We start from the raw sequence: 12311 nt of genomic DNA, 5'->3' as shown, positions 1-12311 counted from the left end.
TTCCGCACATGCTCAGGGGCCTGCTGCAAGTTTGCCCTGGTATCTCTCTCTTCCCTCCTGGCCCTGGGCAGCTAGCCAAGGCCTGGGACCGCCAATCAGCTCACAATGATGAATGGATGACATCATGAAAAAAACCAGGGCAGGCCCGCAGGAAAGGGAAATGCAGAGGAGCCTCCCTTTGCCTCCAGGGGGCTTGTTTCGGCCCTGATATTCCCCAGCCCCTGTCCGGAACCCAGGGACATAGGGCCCCCAGAGCTTGCTGGGAAAGGGGTTGAGCCAGGCAGGAAGCAAGGAAGGTCGGCTGCTGGGAGGCTATTTTCTTCCCGGCCTTTCAACCCTCCCTTACTCTTAATGCAACCTACCCCAAGCAGTTTTAAGTGCTGTTGTCTATTTAAAACCCAGCCTTTCCGAGCTGTGCACGAGGCGGGAACACACATATCCTTGTTTATCCGCAGGAGCCTTTTCCGTTTTGGAAGGAATTGCTGGGCCCTGCTCCATGCTCTGCTACGCCTGGGTGGTTACTTCTGCGGGCCTATTTCCCTTAGGAGGTCAAACTGAAGAAGGAGTCCAAGTAATTAGTTTTTTACCCAGAGGCTGGCTCTGTGAGGGTGCCCAGCTGAGAAGACTAGAACTGCGACAGGGCAGTTCTGCTATAGATCAACAAGACGTTCCCCCTCTCGGAGAGTGACAGCATGCTCATCCTGGAGTCAGAAGAAGCAAGAGCCCAAATCCTGCAGTGGCTAGGTCAAGGGCAAAGAAGGAAGCAGGCTGACCGCTGTTCAAGGCCACTTTGGGGAGAAATTGTATTCTGATTTGGACAAAATCCCGGAATTTACTAAACGATGTATTATCTATCAAAATCAAAGGTGATCAATTCAGAAAAGCAATTGGACAACCAGTGTATGAGATGTACAAGCATGAAGATTTATTTTTCTATTTCATTAGCAAGTCAGAGGGGCAGCTGAAAGATCACGAGGCCCTACTGATCTGATTCCATCCGCCCCTCACCTGGCCGCTTCTAGTTTGCCCGGTTCAAGCGCCGGAAACCGCTCCGTGGTTGGTAAAGCAACTGGGGCATTCTTGTTCCTTGTTCTCTTTTGTTTATCACATGGGACAAATGTCCTCCATGGAATAGTCTCTAAGGAGGGGGTCAAGAGACCGCGTCCTGAGATTTCCAATTCTCTGGAAGCAACACACAGTCCAAATGTGATGGCAGCTAACATGCTGGCATAGGTTAAAGCTTGCCCGCCACAGTCAAGCTCTTTGGTCTTAGATATGTGGTTTGAATGTATTTGGCCACTGAGACGTCCAAAAGTCCCCTTCGGTGGGGAAGTTGACGTTTCCTGTTTTCTGTACAAGCCTGTTTAGCCCACTTCTGTGGGATTGAAAGAGGCTTTAGCTCCCAGTCTAGAAAGTTAATTGTGAGGAAATGAGCTTTTTGGCTCTAAACAAAATCCTAAGCAATAATCAAATGTCTTTTCCTACTTGCCCCCATCAAACCTCAAAAACTAGCACACTGAATCTTTTTTAAAAAAACTATTTGACAGATGCTTAGCTGCCTTTCTCAATATCCATTCTCTCCATTTCTTTATTAATGATGGAATGTCTGATCTTTAGTTGGGCACAAGTTTCTGAAATAAAAATTACATTTCCTGGCCTCCCTTACAGCTAGGTAAGGCCATGTGACTATGTTGTGGCCACAGAGATGTAAGCCCACCGTGCATCTGTGGTGAGGAAACATTGTAGGAAGGGGCATAGTTTTTTCACTCCTTATTTTTTCCCTTCTGGCTGGAATAGAGACTTGACAGTTGGAGCTTGAGCCGCCCCTTTGGGCCATGAAGTGGCATGCTACTGACAGTGGCATGGCAAGATAAAAGGGCTGCAGTTCCTTGATGATCATAAAACTGCCATACTAGTCCTGCCTGGACTGTGTGTGCCTCCAGACTTCCTTTATGTATCAGAGAAATAAATTTGGGTTTTCTGTTATATTGAGTCAGGCTTAAAACTTGCTGATACAAGGCTCCTGGGTGGCTCAGTAAGTTAAGCATCTACCTTTGGCTCAGGTCATGATCCCAGGATCCTGGGTTGAAGCCCCACATGGGGCTCCCTGCCCAGTGGGGAGTCTGCTTCTCTTGCCCCTCTGCCCCCCTCTCTCTCCCCACCATAGTGATCTTGTCTCTTTGACAATGTTGGTAGCACTTTGGTTTGAGGCTAAAATCACCTACTAGTGTCAAATATCCTTTTTTTTTTTAACATTTTTGAAAGGTAATTTTATTTTTTAATAATTTTTTATTGTTATGTTAATCACCATACATTACATCATTAGTTTTTGATGTAGTGTTCCATGATTCATTGTTTGTCAAATATCCTTTCAAAACTTGCTCAGGAGTGACCAGGATATCTGATTGTCAGTTGGGGCTGGACCAGGGTGCTGTGGCACTTAAAGCTTACACAATTTTGGAGACACTTAAAAATAAAAATACTGGATGGATGGGGCAATAGGGAGTTTTAGTTCAGGAAGATGACAAAGTTCTGGAGGTGGGGGGTGGTGATGGGTGCACAACAGTACGAATGTACATCATTCCACTGAACTGTCTGCCTGAAATGGTATATTTATTGTCTATTTTACTACAGTAAAACATTTCTAAAACATAACAAATAAAAAATGCCCACAAAAATATGATACAAAACTGCCAGAAGCCCTCCTAGGGCCTTGGAAGTTTCCATGTGAACAAAGGGCCCTAAAGCATAAGCTTTATTATCTTCATGGCAAATCTGTCCCATTTAAATCTGTGTCACTATTAAAAAAAAAACTATTACATAAGCAGTACATGTGCTTGTAGAACATCAGAAAATAGAGACAAGATTAAAAAACAAACAGCATATTCTTACCTCCCAGAGAACATCACTGCAACAACCGTGTGTGTGTGTATGTGTGTGTGAGAGAGAGTGAGTGAGAGAGAGACAGAGATTATGGTCTAAAAATTGTTTTTAACTTTTTTATAACCTGTATTATTTAGCCAACACTTTCTACCTTTGTACTTTGGTATACTTTTCTCTTGTCTCATCTTACCTAATTTCTAAGCCATATTAAAATTTCTCCAGTTAACTCCAATTATTCTTACAACTGATTTATCCAAGTTGGTATTCAATCCAGGACTACACATCCCCTTTAAGTTTATTTTAATCTAGTACAGTCCTTTTTTAGGACACTTACTAGTGGAAGCAATTGAGGTAGTTGTCCTACAGAATATCTCAGCTTCCGGATCTGTCTGGTTACTTCCTTGTGGTGTTTAGTTTGCTTGTCTAGCTACTGTTTTTCCTGTGAAATAGAATTTATATCTAAAGAGCTGATGGAGGGACACCTGGGTGGATCATTTTGTTAAGCGTCTGCCTTCGACTCAGGTCATGATCCCAGGGTCCTGGAATCAAGTCCCACATCAGGCTCCTTGCTTGGTGGGGAGCCTGCTTCTCCCTCTGCTTGCCACTCCCCCTGCTTGTGCTCTCTCTCTCACTCTCTCTGACGAATAAATAAAATCTTAAAAAAAAAATAAAGGGCTGATGGATTCAGGTATTTTTTTTTATTAAAATAGTCACTATTTCTTAGTAAAGAGCTACCATGGGATCTATGTAAGATATTACCCTTCTCTCCCAAAGAATGTCCATAGGAAAATACATGGAAAGAATATATATCTGAAGAAAAATGATTCCAGGAAATAGAATAAAGTCCTTGACAAGAATCCTCTCTGTACTCTCAGGGGACCTTGTAGTTCTCATGAAACAAGCAAGCAAACAAACAAAATCAGAGATACCAAAATAAGATGAAAAGGGGACCTGATGAGGTAAGGGGAAAAAAAAGAAGAAAAACCCACTCAGTATCTGACAGTCACATTAGAAGCCACAAGGTGACATGACAGCAAACCGAGTCAGTGACATGGTTAGCAGGCCAGAGACTATCACACAAAGTACAATAAAGAAGGGCAAGAGACAAAGAGAATGGATAGAAAATGAGAGCTATGGGAGACATTTATGTTGACCCAACATACAGCTAGAGTTCCTGATGAAGAGGGAACAAATGGCATTGAAAAGGTAGTTAAACACATAAAAGAAAAAGCCATTTCTGAAGACCCAATCTGGCACACAAACAGATTTACTCTATTCCAGGTAAACTGAGTAAAGAAACCATTGAGACCAGGATAGCTCTTGTGAAGTTCCTCAATCTTAGGCACAACAAAAGCATCCTACTACAAATATCCAGGTAGGAGAAGCAGACAATCTACCAAAGGAATAAAATGAGACTTTTTTCAGACTTCAGCAACTTTAGATGGGCATGAGACAATGGAATGATGTGAAAGAATGTTGAGGAGAAAGGATATGACCCAATAATTCCACAAATGGGATTTACATTGAACGACATCCATTCAAGTGTAAAGGAAGCCAAAATAATCTTAAAATACTAAGCACACTGGGATAAATAAATCCATAAGCTGGTTCTTGGGAAAAAAATTAAGACTACTAGCTAACAGTTTAATTTTTTATAAAAGGAAGACACAGAACATACGATTTGAAATAAGAAAACACAAATAAGTGCAAATAACTTCAGGCTCCTGGGTAAAGGTAATGGCATGAGGCTTATATGAATTACTTATAGTGTAGGTAGTCAAAAGACCTCAAAATATAGTGACTTAAAATAGAATTTTGATTTGCTCTTACACAGTTGTCCAAAGATAGGCAGTCCTGAGCTGGTGGGGTATCTCTGCCATTGTCAATATGGCACTATCTGTCTCTGGGTTAAAGGTGGCTGCCGCAGCTCCTGCCATCACATTTGCATACTGGCCAGTGAGAAGGGGAAGGGGGGAGAGGAGGGCACACTCATTCCTTTTAAGGGCATGACCTAGAAATGGCATAATCACTTTTGCTCACATCCCATTGGCTGGAATTCAGTCACATGGCCACACCCAGGTGCAAGGGAAGCTGGGAAATGTAGCTTTTAGCTGGACGGCCACGACCCCACCTAGAATCGGGGGGTTCTGTTATTTATTAATTAAGGATGAAGGCTATCAGTATACAATCAGCAGTCGCTGCAAAGAAGCCAGGTCACAGAATTACTCCCTCTGACATCCAGTAAATACATTAATAGTTTTTTTAATGCTCCAAATCTAACTAGTAGCCACCTAACAAGAGGTTAAGTCGTGGCCAAAAAATAGAACAGAAAATCTGGGTATGGTCTGATAACGGAGAAGGAAAGCTAGTTAATAAAATTGTGTGTGTTCTCACAAATTACACACACCTACCCCTTTCTGTCCCCCCGAATTGGAGGGAGGCAGCCTGAGGGAGTGAGTAATCAGCTCAGGGAAAGCAAGAGAAAAATCTGCAAGAGGAGAAGCCCCTGTTGATCACAGCACTACCTAAGCAGAAGCAGAAAAGCTCAGCTGGGCTCTCTGTTTTTCAGATCTTCAGGCTCAACTGACACAGATTACCCCATGAGAACACGATATACCCCCAACTAGAGAACAAGACTTTTTAAACACTGCCAGGAGAGAGCATAGCCCAGGTCCTCCTCACTGGACAGACAGTCCAGAAGAAACTGGAGATGAGAAGTGAGTTGGGGTGGAGGTCGAATAGGCAGGATGTGGCTGTGGGGCTGGGGAGGGGGCGGGAGAGAGCCTCAGGAGGGGGTGATGGCACGGCTGGGACGGTACTGGGGTGCAAGTGATGCTGTCAGGGACTTGCTCCCCTGAGAGATAAGAAGGTGTGGGACCAGCAGAGCAAAGCAGCTTCGAGGAGCAGCCTCAGGGTGAGGTGGAAGTAAAAAAAAAAAAGTGGAGAGAGTGAAGTAGGCTAAATGTTGCGGTCAAAGTATCATCAAAGTCAGGAGGGCAATGTTGAGGAAAAGGTCAATGCTCCAATATAGTGCTTCTCAACCTTGTCACACCCAAATCCCCTTTTCATGACCAATACATTGTAACTCCCCCTTTACCATTCTGAAATAAAATTTAGCAATTAAAACTTACCTATATATATTCTTTTAAAGACGATATGCTAGCCTAGTTAGATATAATATAAAAGAAAAAAACTATAGTAAAATAATATATGTTCCAATATATAAATGCTGGTGCATGACTCTATTAGAGGTTGAAATGAAATATAATCAGAAACTTGTACCCAGAATGCAGTAGTTACAAAAAAATTACAAAAAAAAAAAAGACCTGTAAAGGTGTATTGAATTGGCTACTCGAAAACAGTAAAACTCCACTATAAATTGGTAAGTGGGGTCCCAAATAGTCAATCGGGATGGAAGAGTGTTACAGTGAAGTTAATGAAATGCTTGAGATTAGCCTGCCCAGCCACGGGGCTGGGCGCTGCGGATCCAATCCCCAGCGCAGGAGTCCCAGCCGCAGTGGGGCGCCACCTGGTGGCAGTTATCCGCTCTGCTACACAGACGTACGAAAGCAAGCGAGGTCTTGGGACTGGCGGGCACCTTGGCTTAGCAACTAGGCTGCGCTGAGCCTGCAACCAAAGGTCTCCATGAGGACGCTGACCGGCACGGGCACGATGGGGACGGACGCCTGTGAGGAGAGGCCCAGAGGCTATTGTCCTCCTGCCCTCTGGACTTTGAGAATCACGAGCTGCCTGAAGCTCCTGCCAAGCTGTTCTGGATTTTACTTTTCTCCTCTGTGAAGTATAGTTCATAATAGCAGCCATCTCATATAATTATGAGAATCACACTAGATTGCTGATGAGGAGACACTTTTAAAAATGCAAAGCATTTACAGATGGAACGTTCTGAGGGCGTGTGTGTGATAATTTCATACCACTAGCTGTCACATTCTTCTTGCATCTAGGTATGTCCCTTGAATGGCAGTGAAGGGAGGGAATGGTTGTGACAGAAATTCCTTTCCTTCTTTTGCAAGGCAAAGTGCCTGAGACTTCAGGGGGCTGTAAAACCATTTTAGAATAAACCATCTGTGGCTATTTCTTTGCATGTCGTGGACCCGTGGTATGTTCCCTATTGCAACTATTAACAGTCAAAACCAGTGTTTTGTTTGGGCATAATTAGAATTTTTAGTGTTAATTAAAAAGGAAACATTATCCACATCCCCGGTGGGGAAATTAATTTATCCTAAGTCAGGCAGGAGTCAGAGACAGAGCAAAACCCAGAACAGCCCCCTCTCAAAACATCTCTAGATTGATTATTTTGGGCTGTTTCAAGTTATAGCTTCTGTAAGTGGCCTTAGTTAGCCTTAAGAATTCTAAACGTTAATTTTTAAATGCTTGTTTTATGAAGCTTTACCACTCCCAGTTGTTGTTTCCCTGTTTTGAAACCATAGTCTTGTGGATTTCTCAATATTGAACCATTGTAGGCTTCCCGGTTTTTTGTTTTCTGTTTTGGTTTGATTTTTATACAGGGTAAGGAAGACTTTATTGTCTCGGGTGGCGCAGGCGGAGGCTATCACAAGCGGCAGAGGGACCATTGTGATGGAATTTTGCAGCGGGGAGAGGCCTGGGGCTCAACTCCCAATGCAGCTGGGGGCAAGTGGGAATGTATAGCCCAGGGGCAGGGCGGGGTGGGTCCTCCGAATGGAAAATTACTGAGGAAATCTCAGGAGTCAGGGGGATTTTTTTTTTTTTTTTAAGATTTTATTTATTTGACAGAGAGAGCGAGCGAGCGAGAGCAGGAACACAAGCAGGGGGTGTGGGAGAGAGAGAAGCAGGCTCCCCGCTGAGCAGGGAGCCCGATGCGGGGCTCGATCCCAGGACCCCGGGATCATGACCTGAGCGGAAGGCAGACGCTTAACGACTGAGCCACCCAGGCGCCCCATGGAGTCAGGGGGATTCTTGCTGAAGATAAGACCTCTGTGTTTTGTTGTGTTTTCTAAATCAAAGGCCCTTGGTTCTGAGAGTTCTTCAGGGAATCCCTTGGTACCCTCAGGATGCAGGTCAGGACCACTCATTTCTGCATTTCCCGTGTTCCCAGGATCTCTGCTTCCTTTACCTGCTGTCTCATCAATAACACTAGAGTCTTTTTTTTTCCTTTGAGAATTTATGTATTTGAGAGGCAGGGACAGCGCGCGCACGTGAGGGGTGAAGGGCAGAGGGAGAAGCAGATGCCCCGCCGAGCAGGGAGCCCATGTGGGGTTCAGTCCGGGATCATGACCTGAGCCGAAGGCAGACAGACGCTCAACGGACCGAGCCACCCAGGCGCCCAATAACACTAGAGTCTTAACTGACCAGCCGTTTGTTAGTTTTCTTAAGATTTATAAGGGCATTTGTGAGGCTTTCATCTCAGTCCATCGCACATTTCAAGTGGGTCTGTCTTGGTATTATTCCTTGAGGACGTTTTCTCTGAGTTCCATTTCTGAAACTTTAAGATGCATTCTTATTGCTTTGGCAATTGCTTTCTTCGCAGATATTCTATCCTGGTGGGCTCTAATTGACTCTGGATCACAATGTTTTGTTTCTTTTCTCTTTTAAATTGTGTGTTTATTGGCTATTAAAAGCTTTACTAATCCCTTATGTGGTGTGATTTTCACCTAAGAAATAGTTTCTGAAAAAAAAAAAAAAAGAAAGAAAGAAAAGAGTTTCTGAGACATCAGTTTTAATGGTGAGTCCATTCAGCAAAGGCCATAGTTTCTTCCGTGCTGGGAGGTGTGGGGGGTTGGGAAGGACACTGTGGGGCTCCAGAGCTGGCTGTGGCAGAAATGGGTTTATTTAACACCCTTTACTTAGGTGTCTAGCAGGCAGCAGGCACTGGAGGATACACAAATGGCTAAGGTACGGATGGCTGGTGTATTTGCCTACCCAGCATCCACTTTTCTGGGAACAGCACCACATCAGTTAGACTTCATGGTTGTAGGCACAGAAACTGACAGGTCAACCTAAGCCACAGGGAATTCATCGGAGAACCATTGGCAGGTCTTTACCAAACACGGAAATCAAGGGAACCAGGCTTGGGGGACAGGCAGGAGCCAGAAGAGAAGCAACAGACTGGAAGAAAGCCCAGTGCGGGGCATGTAGCCAGGGCGCCTGGTCATGGCTCCGAACAGGGTGAGGGTCCGTGGACGGAAACGTACCAAGAGGGAACTTCAGGAGTAAGGGGGATGATATTCCTGCCCAGTGTAGAGAATTCAGCTAAGTCCTTACAAGGGACCTGAAGAGTCAGCAGAGGGAGCGGTTCTGGAACTAGGGAAGCGTTGAGTAGAAGAGGCCCCAGGAACCAAGCAGTTTCTTTCTGTTCAGGGACACAGCCCACCTTGATGTGGGAAACAAAGGCAAAAGAAAAATTAAATTTCCTTACTACCTATATAGCCCACTGACAAGTCCTTGAAACAGGCAGAGTGACATTCCTCTAGGGACTCAGCTGCTTCCATGTAAGTACTTTGCTAAGGGCAAAAGTCAATCTTAGCCCGACCATCAAGATCCTGTGACTCTATTTTAACATGTAAAAGTTCCTTTGGAAACTTCCTTTATCTCTACCTCCCAAGATACATGTTGGCCATCATCCCCCAAGCATATGGCCCACTGATATACATCTGAAGGGTCTCATGACTAAGGTTTTATTAGATGGTAACGAATGACCTTTTCCCAACAAGAGCTAGCCTCCTCAAGGTCCTGGAAATCTTGCTTCCAAATTCCTCAGAGACTCAGGCTACCCTGAACCCCTCCCAACCCGAGAGTATATAATGGGCCACTCCTCGGGACCCCAGTGCAGCTCTTTCTGCCCACGGGTCCTGTCCCTAGGCTTTAATAACACCACCCTTTTGTACCAAAATTGTCTCAAGAATTCTTTCTTGACCGTCAGCTCCAAACCCTAACATCTTTCCTACATCACACCATCTGTGACCACAGGGGAAGGAGTCACTGTCTTCACCCCATTCTCCTCTCTCCTTCTGATCTCCTACCTGGACTTCCCACTGGCCAAACCCACCTGGACTCCAGAGGCAATGGGCCCTCCGACGTAGCCTAGACGGATCAGCTGGCGGCTTGGAGAAGAGGCAGGAACCAGATGAGTTCTGGGTCCTGGGGAACAGGGAGAAAGGAGGAGTGGATTTGGAGGGAGAAGGGAAGATGACCGGCACACGGAGGCCCAAGGCCCAAGCTAGGATTCCAGGGACATTGAGTGTAAAATGGATAAACACAAGGACAGAGAATATGGCAGGCATTTATTCATGCCAGCGAGCGTCCCAAACAGAGTGTAGATTAAATCCAAGCCCTGGGCGCCACTCTGGGTCTGCCCCTTCCAGCCTTCCCCATTTCTTCAATGGCCTCTCTGATTCTGCAAGCCGTTCTCAAGCGGACAGAAGGACACACAACCCAAGCTCTTTATGCCTCAGTGTCATCCCTGTTGCTTGCACCTGAAGAACTCCAACATACAGATTGGTACCAGAGAGGGGATTGCAGGTTATAGGTTTCCAAGGAGTTTATTACCGCAACAAGATGGCATCAAATGCAGCAAGATTCCATCCATATACTGGGGTGAGAACTTGACTGTCAGTGGTCCACGGCTCATTAAATGACCAGCCGGTGGTAATTAGGACCATTTGATGACAGAGGGTATCTGCTGCAACTAGGTGCTTGCTGCCTTTGACAATATAAAGGGAATGAATTCCAGGACACTGGAGCACAATGGGGGCTTCGGGGCACCTGGGTGGCTCAGTCGGTTCTGCTCAGGTCATGATCCCGGGGTCCTGGAATTGAGTCCTGCATCCCGGACTCCCTGCTCAGCGGAGAGTTGGCTTCTCTCTCTGCCCCCCCCCCAACAATCATGCTCTCTCTCTCTCTTAAAAATAAATAAAATCTTAATTAAAAAAATGGGTGCTTCTGATGACACTGAATAACTTAAAAAGAACAAAAGTCAGGGGCACCTGGGTGGCTCAGTCATTAAGCGTCTGCCTCCGGCTCAGGTCACGATCGCAGGGTCCTGGGATCGAGCCCGCATCGGGGCTCCCTGCTCAGCGGGGAGCCTGCCTCTCCCTCTCCCTCTGCCTGCAGCTCCCCCTGCTTGTGCTCTCTCTCTGTCAAATAAATAAATAAAATCTTAAAAAAAAAACCCAAAACAAAAATTAAAACATTGAGATTTGGGTCTCGGTTATTGAATTACGAAGGCTGTCGAGGTCACAGCTTCCATCCAGTCTCTTGTGTAAAAGAGGCACAATGTAACAGGAGAGATTCCATCAACTTCAACAGGGATAGCAGAGAAGACCCTAAAGACCCAACCCCTCGGGTCCTTCTGAACACTCCCCGCTGCCCATCCCATGGGAGAGGAAGCCTTTCCCTCCTTGCAGGAGGGTGCTGAACATTCCCCTCCGTGTTACTAGGCCAGTAACCGGAATTCACTGCCACGATGCCCCAGCAGGTGTGAGTAGGTTAAGTATGGGAATCTGCATAGGGAAAGTATTAGCCCAGGAAAACATATTGAAGGAATTGGGCAATTTCTGTCTGTAAAGTCTGCGAATACTGGTAAGAATAACTTTTAAGGCACTCCACCAAGAAGGGAGAGCATACTTTTAGAGAGGGCTGGTTTTACTGATGTGGATGCTCTCACCAGAGATTACATCATAATTGTGCTATTTCTCATAGTGCTGTATATTTCTTACAGTTTGCTGTGTTGGCTGCAGCAAAGCTGGATTCAACCTGGTTCACATTAGAGAACAATGAGTGGCCAGAAATTCCTTGAAGCGATGTAGAAAAAGGAATTCAAAGCCTTTGGGAGACAAGAAAGTTGACTTGGATCCATCAAGTACCTACTGTTGCCCTTGCCTGACACTGCCCCTTTAGAAGGTCCTGAATACTTGCACATCTCGCCAAGGTTTTGAGAAAGCACTAGAATGTTTAAGAGGCTCTCTTTAAGCCAGTGAATGTGCTCTGTAATCTCTGGAAAAAAAGAGAATTCTCGGGGCACTCAAGGACCAGAAGCATAGTTACGCATGATAATCAGAGCTGAGAATGGTTTGAGCTTTCAAGATTCTGTGTCCGTAGTTAATTAATCAAGGGTATTTGGGGACATTTTTCATGCCTTCTGGCTGCCTGTACTTCTTTTTGGGGATTTACACATCGTGAGTTTCACCTCCTCAAGAAGCCAGACCTTACTTTCAGCTCACGTGCATCCTGTAAGCTGAATTCTGCCAAGCGGACTCACCTGCATGAGACCTTGACTTGGGTGTGAGCAACGTAAGGAAGCTAGTGCTGCGTAGAGATGTTTCTCCAGGCAGGGCAGGTAGCAGTAGAAGCATCTGGTTTTAGAAGGCCGGGACGACAGACTCCAGGTCAGGGCCACTGGTGGGAGCTTAAGTGTGCGTGCAACAGTGGGG

Source organism: Eumetopias jubatus, unplaced genomic scaffold (assembly GCF_037043125.1).
Source record: "Eumetopias jubatus isolate StellerSeaLion01/CBP00866 unplaced genomic scaffold, mEumJub1_p1.0 scaffold_14, whole genome shotgun sequence".
NCBI classification, from domain to species: domain Eukaryota; kingdom Metazoa; phylum Chordata; class Mammalia; order Carnivora; family Otariidae; genus Eumetopias; species Eumetopias jubatus.
The sequence above is the reverse complement of the archived record's forward strand: the minus strand, read 5'-3'. Positions refer to the sequence as shown.